General features: G+C 40.8%; 1 non-coding gene across 1 annotated transcript; it reads right to left on the reverse strand.

Annotated features, from left to right (window-relative positions):
• Positions 1-213: 213 nt before the first annotated feature.
• On the reverse strand, positions 214-287 carry TRNAN-GUU. The gene has a single exon. It is a non-coding gene; the product is annotated as a tRNA-Asn (tRNA).
• Between the last annotated feature and the right edge of the window lie 10,775 nt (positions 288-11,062).

Below are 11,062 nucleotides of genomic sequence, written 5' to 3' on the forward strand. Positions count from 1 at the left end.
CTGCTCCCCAGGATGGTGCGGGACGGGCAATAATCAGCTACCGTCCCTGCCGCTGGGCGGCTGCTGCAGCCCAGGGCTCTCCTCCCCTGCTGGGGTGGGCGCCCCGCTCTCGAACACGGGGGCGGCTGCTGCGCCGCGGGCTCTAAGGAAGCCCCGAGCCCCCGTCACCTGCACAAAAGGGTGGCTCTTGCAGGGAGAAGCAAAAAGTAACTGCGTCCCTGGGTGGGCTCGAACCACCAACCTTTCGGTTAACAGCCGAACGCGCTAACCGATTGCGCCACAGAGACTCTTGCAGAAAACACCTTCCCAGAAAAGCTGATAAGTACTAAAGACTCTGACACCATCATAGGACACAGTTCTGTCTTGGCTTTCTATAAACTAATGTGTGCAAAATGTAAATAAACACAGGATTTGATTGTTAAATCTAATCGCATGAAATTACTTGGTAGGAGAAAGGGAGGGTATTATAGGTTTTCTTTTTGTACGAAATCTATAAGAGTTGAATTATTTCTAAGTTCTCCTTTAAGGGAACATTCTTTTGCTGGGAAATAAAGATTTTTACTTCCGTTGATTTATCCATTATGCATACACATCCAAAAGCTATTCCTGAATAGCATTCCAAATGTGCTTTATTAGAGCGTTGACTAGTGTGATTTGAATTGACTGCGGATTCTTGAAAAGGCAGGAATTTATTAGATGTAACAAGCAACATTTTTTTTCCATTTAGTGGTCAGAAACACCAGTGAAAGGGAAAGCTAACACTTCCTTATTTTACATATTACGTTATTAACCAAATCCATACCAGATATCCTGGAATAAATCCACATCTACGCCTTCCTAGTGTAAGACCTACACCTCTAAAACACGCCTGAAGTTTTCTTATCTTCACTCACCCTTTTAAGGTTTTGCCTGAGGGCAAACCTGTCTCTGTCCAAGTAAAGCTAGAGCTAGTCAATCAGTCTGAAGGGTCACCATACAGGGATAACTGGTAATAACTCATCTCCTTGCAGAGTTTGTGCACCTACAATGCTCCCAGTTTCTGGCTACCTAGGAGCCAGAATGGGATCTGAGGCACCCACTCCATCCTATTGAAATTAATGGGAGTCTTCATTGACCTGACTGAGAGTTGGATTAGGTCATGAGTTTGCATTCCCAAGAATGGTCAGCTCTCAGAATGTGTGTGATATCCTGTAATTTTTTTGAGTTTAGCACTGAAGTCATGGAATGGTATCTTGTAAGGGCTTGGTTCTTTACTCTGTACTGCCATTACCCACTGTGTGACCTTGGGAAAAATCACTTAACTTCTGTGTCGCAGAATCCCCATTTATAAAAGAGGCAAAAGCGGCACTTTTTCAAAGGGCTTTGAGAACTTTGGCTAAAGATGCTATATAAATGCAGTTACTATTACTCTGTTCCTCAGTGTACAATTTCACACCATTGGTACTTTTGTTGGTAGCACTTTCATGCATCTTTATGGCTATTAGGAGGGTGGGAGAGAGAGATGGGGATGATACCCAGGCCCCAAACTGCATTTAAAATAATCTTTTAAAATGAATTATTTTTAAGGTGCCTTGCACCCTGTCAAGTGCTTTCCTGCTTCTGATAAACGGGCTCTTCTCAGTGTGAAGAATACTGGTGGTGGTTCTCTACATGTCTGAGTCCCATGGGCTCTCCGTCACCTGCTGTGCATAGTAACATGCAAAACACCTCACAGCAAAGACCAGAACAGCAGAGGTAGGATACCAGGACCCCAGTTCAGTAAAATACTTGAGCATGTGCCTAACTTTAGGTGCTAGTACTCCCATTGACTTCCATGGAACAACCCAAGTGCTTAAAGTTAGGTATGTGCCTAAATAACTTACTGAATTGAGGCCTAGGATATCCTCAGGACCAGCATGGTACTAATCAGTAATTTGGGAGTGCTTTTGAGCATTGATCCCATTGGTTTTACTTTACACACATGGGTAATCCTACTGAATTCAAGGGACATACATAAGCCGTTAGAAGATTGGAGTGTTGGTGCTTGCATGTAAGAGAGCGATGATGTAGAAAGTGGGAAGGGATTGGGTATTGTTTAAATGGACTTTACACACATCCTATACCCGTGCCTCCTTAAAAAAAATACAGTTTGATGATCTAGAAAACTGAGAAAAAGCTTCACGTGTAATTTCAGCACTATGGGGGCTGGAAGTCAGAGAGCTCTCCCAATTAATAAAATTACCTAATTATTAACTACATTTCTACACTTTTTCTTGGGAAGCGTCCTTTCTGCATTTTGCTTTAGATGTATACAGACCTAGAAGAGTAATTATCATTCTATAATCATTTTCTGAAACCTAGCTGCTTTCAGGGTGCCATCCATTCTAGAGCCCAGCTAAACAGCCTTCTAGACATGCAAATGTGGAAACACCCACTCCCATGTCTTCCAAAACATATTAATTGCTTATTCTGGAGTTGAAGCTTGGAGATATAGCTTAATGGTACAGGGTTCCTTGCACCTTTCTATGAAATATCTGGTGCCAGCCACTCTCAGAGCTAGAATACTGAACTAGATGGGCCACTGGTCTAATCCAATATGGCAATTACTAAATTTCTATGACAAAAAATGGATAATCAAAATAATCAAAGGCTGATTTCCCTCTGGGAATCCCATGAGCCAACTTTTATTTTTTACAGAGCTCCCAACAACAAATTATAGAAAAGTGTGGTTTCAAAAGAGGGATTCAAAACTGAGGACGATTAAAGAGCAAGCTGGTTTTCTTGACTGAGAAAAAGATTTTTATTCCCCCAGTAAAATGTAATTGTGAATGGCATCCATAGTCTTTGTATTTTTATCTGTATTATTTTAAATAAACATTGGTTAGTCATGAATTTGAAATGATGTAATACTAATACATGTTGGGTCTTTATTAGCTGTTGCTAATCGCAGGGTATTTAGTAACATCGGAAGTCAATCATTGTTCAGAATTCAGAGTAGCAGCCGTGTTAGTCTGTATTCGCAAAAAGAAAAGGAGTACTTGTGGCACCTTAGAGACTAACAAATTTATTAGAGCATAAGCTTTCGTGAGCTACAGCTCACTTCATCGGATGCATTTGGTGGAAAAAAATGCGATGAAGTGAGCTGTAGCTCACGAAAGCTTATGCTCTAATAAATTTGTTAGTCTAAGGTCCACTACTCCTTTCTTATTGTTCAGAATGTTTCAGAGAGTCATCTTGTATAGGAAGGGAAAATGGGGTAAGCTGCCTGGTTCTGGATCACTAGGGTCAGTCACTACCATGTGACAGCCATTCAGTGTCAGAGAGTATGTGAACTGAGTCGGTCGTCTCAGCCCAGTTCTTTCCTAACAGTCAAGTGTCAACATCACAGAACATCCACCACTACTGGCCATAATTCACAACCTGGCCGGCAATATCAGCTGAGGGGCCAAGGACTGAATGAGAGAGAACTATCCGCTTACTCCTAGGCATGATCTCAACTGAGGCACAATAGTAAGAAAGTAAAGGGAGTTTGCATTGTCACTCCTGGTAATATACCTGTCCTGTGGATAATGTGAGCACTTCAGTCTTTAGGACTGTCAATTTAGCAGCTTTCACAAGCACTAAAAGAAACTCCTCTGATTTAGAAAAGCATTTTAAAAACGTGAAGAGGAATAAAAATGGTCACTAGTACAAAAAGTATGAATCCTGCCAGTGGTGGCTACACTGATGTAGCTTCCACATGTCTCACGCACAATTCTGTTTGACAGTCCTTGGAAAGGGTAATCCTTGTCTTTGCAGTTTTGTAGATCTGCATCTACTTTTATCACTTCTTGATCTTCAAATTGCTTCAGAACTATGAGAGACAAAGTGGAGAAGTTATTCTTTTCTGTTTAATATTTGGAAGCTTTATTTTTTGATAATCCAATTGCTGCTGCCCCCCCCCCCCAACTCGGAGTTCCAAATGACTATTCTTTTTGACAGTCTTGAGATAAATTTGGCTTCAGGTTTATAAGTAGTATTGAAGACAAATGTACCAGAATTATTTTGCTAGATTCCCTTATTTCCAAGAAAATGTCTCACTGTCTTTGTTTCTATACCTCACCACAGAGCTCAATAAAGAAAGATCATAAAGCTGAAATCTGTTGTTATCCTTTTGGCTGGAACATTGTTTCTTTCTTTTTCTTTTTTTCTATTAGGGGCCTCACTGTGTAAGTAGAACCTGCCATAAAACCAAAGAATTGTATATACTCAGAAGGAGTTAAAAAGGGAATCTCTTGTGGTTTGCAACAAATCCTAAATTTGCAACACTGCTATTATCACTAAGTTTCTTACTGGAGCTTGAATAGCTCTTGAAATATAATTAATACTGAATATTGTTGAGATAAGTAAGTCTGATGCTACTCAACTTTAGTGCAGCCACTACTGACTGAATGTTTTATGGAACACAGAGGGAGGCAGACGAATTCCTAGATTCTATACTTCCAGAGGCAGCAAAGCTTTTCTAAGGTTCCTGATAGTCCAGCACTCTGAGGTTCAATATCCAAAAATTGGCTGCATCCAGGAAAGTAGGCTTATTCAGGACAGCACCTAAGCATGTGCTGAAGTCCCACTGAAGTCTAATTAGGAGTAGATCACAGTTTACAGTAGGATTTTCTTAAATTGGTAATGATGGGAGGACAAATTCTAAAGCAGATTCAAACATATAGAACTTTAAAAATCTTCTCTCAATTTGAAGAAAATAAGTGGATTTGTACCCTTATTGTACCTGTCACTCTGCTCAATAGATAAGCCCAAAGTGAATTAAAAATATAAAGAGAAAAAAACACTTTTTCCTAAAAGGTTGATTGCCTGCCATTTAGTCCAGGATGAGCGTCTTCATCTCCCTTCTGGAAAGCCTCTAAAATTGGCTTACCAGTTGGTTTCTGTATGGTTGAGCCAGGATATGTTGGGTGGTTAGATAAGCTTCCCTACCATTCCTCTCTATTTCCCCTCATTATACGTGACATCCTTCAATATAGACTGCCTGACACAAATGCTGTGTGGTCTCCCATTTTGGTTGTACATTACTTACATCATGCATGCCAACTCGTAAGAGTCCAGTTACATAATGTTAGAGATGCTAATCAATCCTTCATATTTTAAGAGTCCTACTCAGTTTTTTCTATGTTTACCATGTTTTAGGGCAGGTCTTCATCCAAAGCGTCCCAAAATTTGAATCTTAGTAGTCCAAGAAACAATATCCCCACTAATTTCAGCATTACCAAAAAAGATTCAGTGGATTGAAGAGTCTATAGATACATTCCCAAATTCTTAATAAACTTATTTCCAAAAGCATCTACTTCAGCTCCAGTACTTCCTTGACAGGTGGTCATATTAATCAATTTTAGATCTATCTTTATGTCAAAATTAAGCAACATGGCCAACCACATTAGGGGAAAAAGCAGATAGCCTTATGGCTTCACTACAGACATTTCCAACTAGTATCTTAAATCTATTTAAGGGTGTTTTCTGCCAGCTCAGAAATTTTGGTAATCCAGCCAACAATTTTAGGGAATTTAAAATGGCAAGTCTAATTAACATGATGGGCCCTTTCCTGAGGCCTTTGCCTAATCAGGAAATTTAAGAGAGGAGACTAACATCAAATTCAGGTGTTAATGCTTCTTTATGGGCACATTTACACTCTTATGTGGTTCCTGCGTTGCATATCAAAGGCCTTTTCGAGGGAGGTCTCTGTATAATCTGACACACAGAGTCTAAAGAACCACACTAAGGACTCCATATATTTTAGGCCTTCTGGGTTGCCTACAGTTCTCTGATAATGGAATTCAGCTGTCAAAATTGGGGGCCCAAACTTTCATTTAATCTAATCTTCTATCATGAAAATAATCTTGAACTACCGGGGGTTAGTCCTGGCATAACTCTGCCTGAATCCTCTCTCCCTCAGAAGCAGTGCTAAGAAGCTCCTTTCCATCACTGTCTACCTCAGTTGTCACTTGTAACACCGGAGGGATCCTGGTGAACTCCAGGACAGCATGAAATCTGATAGCCTGAACCTGGAAGAAAATATTGCTTCCCATGGTTAGTGCAGAAATGATGCGACTCAGGAAGCGTAATTTCTTTCCCAAAAGGATTCTTTAAAAGGTATTTAGAGTGCCCAGACAAAAGCAAGAGACTACTCCTGCTTCTGCTTTGTGATTTGGGAAAGTGGTCAAGCACCAAATGTCTACTGGACTAAGAAAAGGGATCCAGACCAGACATGCCAAACCTGCAAAAAAAAAACAGAAATTGGGCTTGTTTTTGGCTTAATTGGCTTGTGAGTTGCTTGTTGGCTAGTTTTGGGCTTTTGGCTTGTTTGGTTTGTAGCTTGTTGCTTCTTCTTTTTTTTTTTGGCTCCCAGCAAGAAGGGACAAGGGGCAAGCAGGGGCAAGGGGAAGGAGAGAGTCAGGGGTGCACAGCAGGCCCACCACAGTCCCAGACTGCATGCCAGGGGGATCTAGTTACATAGAGTGATGGGTTTCTTAGGGATTGGCTTGTTTTGGCCTTGTTTTGAAATGGGGTTATCTTGATTTTTGGCTTATTGTGAAAGTCGGGGTGCTTATTTACCTAGTGAAAGTTGGCAACTGTGATCCAGACCTATATATTTGAATTAAATTAAGTCAGTATAGGCCCTTTAAGCCAAGGAACCTGAGGTGAAAATACACCTTGCCAATCCAATGAATGAAAACATCAGAATAAAACCAATGTGAAGTTTGCATCCAAACCTCTTCTCATGTTTCTGAGAGGCACAGATGCTATGGAAATGGAGGCCCAAAGCATACCTATATATAAAAGTGAGATTGATGGTCTTCTCAGTGCTAGGAAGGATAGGGGACAAAAACGGGACGTGGGTGCAGAGTAACAACATTTATATTTAAAACCATTAAATGGAGGACAAAAAACAAATTTTCCTTATGATTCTTGGAATTAAAATGAATCCTGCTTTATGATGACTTAACATATGTAGGGATTTGTGGATACATTCTAAGTTAGATCTACAGGCACAGAGATTCAGGCAGTAAGGTAACAAGACTAAAGAAGTGATTTCCTTCTTCTGTACTTCTGTCTTGGAGCAAATAAAGAGATAATGAATGAAAAATAAATCTCTGGGTCCTAAAATTGAATGTATCTATCTGTGACATTCTGTACCTTAGGGGAGGACTCTGTAACTCCCATATTCCTCATTTACATATGATTGCATATAAAGCATGCCTTGTAAGGTATCAGGGGAAAGGTTAGGAGTACTTGTGGCACCTAACAGCTCACTTCATCGGATGCATGCATGTAGCTCAAATGCTCAAATAAATTTGTTAGTCTCTAAGGTGCTCCTTTTTTTTTTAAAAGTACTCCTTTTTTTTTTTGCGAATACAGACTAACACGGCTGCCACTCTGAAACCTGTCATTATGCAAAGGGAAAGGTTATGATCTGCTGAAAGTCATTTCTCTATCCGCACATGTATATTGCATCCATAGAGGAGTGTAGGAACAACAATTGTCTTACAGACCTGGATCTTGGTGTCCTGCCATTGGTCTGTGAAAATGCATCAGAGAAATTTCCCAAAGGAAGCACTTGCACACTGGATCTTGTGTTGGATCTCACTGTCGATTTCTGCCTTTTGAGAAAGTTGGCTACTGACGTAGCAAAAGTGCTCAACTGTCTCCAAAGTCTGACCCTCGATGGTGATTTGTGGTGGGTCATGTGCAAGGCGTGAAGCATGTGGATAGAGCACTTTAGTCTTCTCAATATTGAGTGAGAGTGACCTATCAACAGCACCTCAAGGGTTTGGAGAGGTATCACCAATGATGTCTCTGGAAGACCCTTCGCGTCAAGTGGCAAGATCACCGTACTAACGCCAGCATCCTTGCTGAAGCCAAGGATTGAAGTAATGATCCTCATGCACCAACTTCACTGGGTTGGACATTGTATGTGGATGCTAGACTCTCACCTCAAGCTTGTTGTAGCTTCTTGCTTCTTTTTTCTTGATTGGCTCCCGGCAAGCAGGGGCGGGGAGGTGAGGGCAAGCAGGGGCAAGGTGGGAGAGAGTCAGGGGTGCACTGTGGTGCCACCACAGTCCCAGACTGCACGCCGGAGGATCTAGTCACATAGAGTGTTGGGGTTCTTAGGGATTGGCTTGTTTTGGCCTTGTTTTGAAATGGGATTAGCTTGATTTTTGTGACAAGTCGGGGTGCTTGTTTACCACATGAAAGTTGGCAACTGTGACAATGGCCACATGGGGGGCCTTTTCTCTTGACCCCACCTATGCTACAAGCAACAAAGACGCTGAGAAGAACACTGAAGACCCCAACAGAGGAGACTGGCAGATTTAAGGGACAAATCTGTATATTAAGGATTGCAATATCCAGTGGGGTGAGAAAAACTGCTTAATCTAGTTGCTGCCCCGTCTAACAGGGTTGAGAGTTTAGACTGCATGCTTATATTTTATTTCTTTTGGTAACTAACTCTGACTTTTTGCCTATCATTTAATATCACTTAAAATCTATCTTTTATAGTCAATAAATTTGTTTAACTGTTTATCTCTACCAGTGAGTTTGTGTGAAGTGTGTGGGAAATCTGCTCAGGTTTTGCAAAGACTGGTGTATGTCCACTTTCAATTGATGAATTGGTGAACCAATTAATAAATTAGCACTACTCATCTTGAGCAGTGCAAGATGGTATCTTCCTGGGGTACAGTGCTGAGAGCTGTGGGGTGGGATTTGGCTCTAATGCCTTTCTCAGTGTGATTCATGAGTGGCTCTGGGCGCGTTCATGCAATCTAGCTGGGTGTGGAGCTCCACATGCTGTTGTTCTGAGTGATCACAGTGCCTGAAGGGGTTTGCTGCTGGTCACTAGCAAGGCATTGTGAGAGACAGCCCAGGCTGGAGAGAGTTCAGGGGGCACAGTGGTCCCACATTTCCAAACTGCACCCGGGGATCCCATCACACTATCTATCTGTCTTTAGTGACTGGTCCTGGAGAAAGAGGAAAAGAGAAAGAAAAGGGTGCAGAGAACAAAAGAAGGGAAGAAAATAAAGATATAAGGGAAAAGAGGACAGAAAGAGAACCAAGAGAAAAAAAGCAAAGGGAAAACATAAAAAGGAAGTATAATATTAAGATCCATTTTTTAGCAGTGCCATATTCTTGCTTCCTTGGATTTTTTCCAATAGAAAGGTGCCATTTTTGCAGCTTCAGCAGCCTCTGGTGGGATTGATGGCAAACGGAGAGAATACAGAGGGAATTAGCTTCTCTTAACGCCCCAGTTACTGCTGCCTTCTTGGATGGTGGAGTCTCCACTAAGGCAAAAGAACAGACAAGGTACCTATTGATTTACTCACAGTCAAGCCTCCCCCTCTTCCTTCTCTTGGCCCCTGGCTTCTCAGATCTTTCTATTAAACTTTTAATAGTGGGAAACCCCAGGCTCAGGGTAGCACTGCAGTCATTCATTAATGTCTACCTAGCAAACAAATAACTCTTTAGCTGCACCCTAGGTGTCCAGCTTGCTTTATGCCTGGAGGGGGATTTGTAATCGAAACAGGGAAGCGCAGGAGCAAAGGGAAAAAATGGGCTATAATAACCTGGGAACTGGCCTTTCATTCAGGTAATGTACAAGACACATGTTAATGATTTCAGCTTAAGTACCAGGCAGAGAACTAACTAACCATGCAGAAAACCACCTGCATGTACCAATGTAGTTGCACAGGGACTTCTAAGGAAAAGGACAACAAGAGGTAGGTTGCTGGATTTGGGAGGGAATTGTTTTGTTGTTTCTTGTTTCATTCTTTATTCTTTTCAAAAATACCTTTTAAAATATCTCCCTAATGGACCAACATGCTAAAAATTCTCCCAGATATGTCCTCTGTCCTTTTGGCATAATGTAGTTCTGTGGTTGGATTAGCAGTTTTTATGGATATTCAGATACAGTTACTTGACTTTTTTGGCAGCTGTACTGTGAATAGAACCAGGAGAGCAGGCAGGTATGGACTAGGGTGGGAGAAGAAAAGACTGCAGTGTAATTAAGTCCATCTTCAGAATTCCAAATCTGCTTTGCAAAAACATTCAGGATGAATTTTTGTGCATAGCAAATTAACACAAATATAGATACAAAGGAATCTAGTTTTGCTTTCTAGAATGTTATATCCAAAATGAATTGAATGCAAAAAGGACTTTTCTCATCTCTTTCTTCTTCTTCTTCTATTTGTCCATCTAGGTCTGTCCTCTCTACAATGCCAGCTGACTGAGGCACTAAATTGTCCACATTGCTGATGCCATAAGATGGACACATCAGCCTGCTGCATGTAATAGTGAGATAATAAAATAATAATAATAATACAACAAAAGGAAAATGACTTTAAAAAGGGGGAAAGGACTGTAAATTCCTTAAACAGAGGATAGATTTCCTTTTTCATCCCTAAATATTTGCAATCAATACTTCACTACTACCCAGGCTACTCAATAATCCAATGACAGTATAAGAGATGTAGTTACTACAAATTGCCGATGGGGCTTTGATGGCTCCTACAGAAGAGCTATCATTTTTTGGATAATCTCTTACAGAACACCCTGGAGCCTTAGACTTTAATATAAAAATATGTCTATAGGAAGGGAACTGGAGTGATATTTAGGTTTCATCCCAATCCCTTTGAAATTAGTTGGTGCTATTTTGTAGCATCATGTGCTAAATAATTACAAAAGGTGAAAGAGGGGTATATTACTAATGTCTAAAAGTCTGAATGTAATGTACAAGATATTAAGAGTCCTAAAAGCATTTGGACATTAAGTGAAGCTGAGCAGGTCCATAGGCAAACAAGCCAAGGTAAGGGTGTTTTTATAATGACCCATAGTCCTTTCTTCTCATCTCTGTTGACTTTCCCATGGGGGACTTCAGAGGAATGTTATTAATTATTAACTATCATTATTAGTCCCTGTTATAATCTATTACAGAGGTAACAATGATCTAAATCCTTCTCACTTTGCACAATTCGTTCGACTGATTTCAACAGGCCTACTCATGTCAGTAAGCCAAGAAGAATTTATGCATACAAAAATAAAG

The sequence above is a fragment of the Dermochelys coriacea genome, chromosome 2 (genome assembly GCF_009764565.3).
Source record: "Dermochelys coriacea isolate rDerCor1 chromosome 2, rDerCor1.pri.v4, whole genome shotgun sequence".
NCBI lineage: Eukaryota > Metazoa > Chordata > Testudines > Dermochelyidae > Dermochelys > Dermochelys coriacea.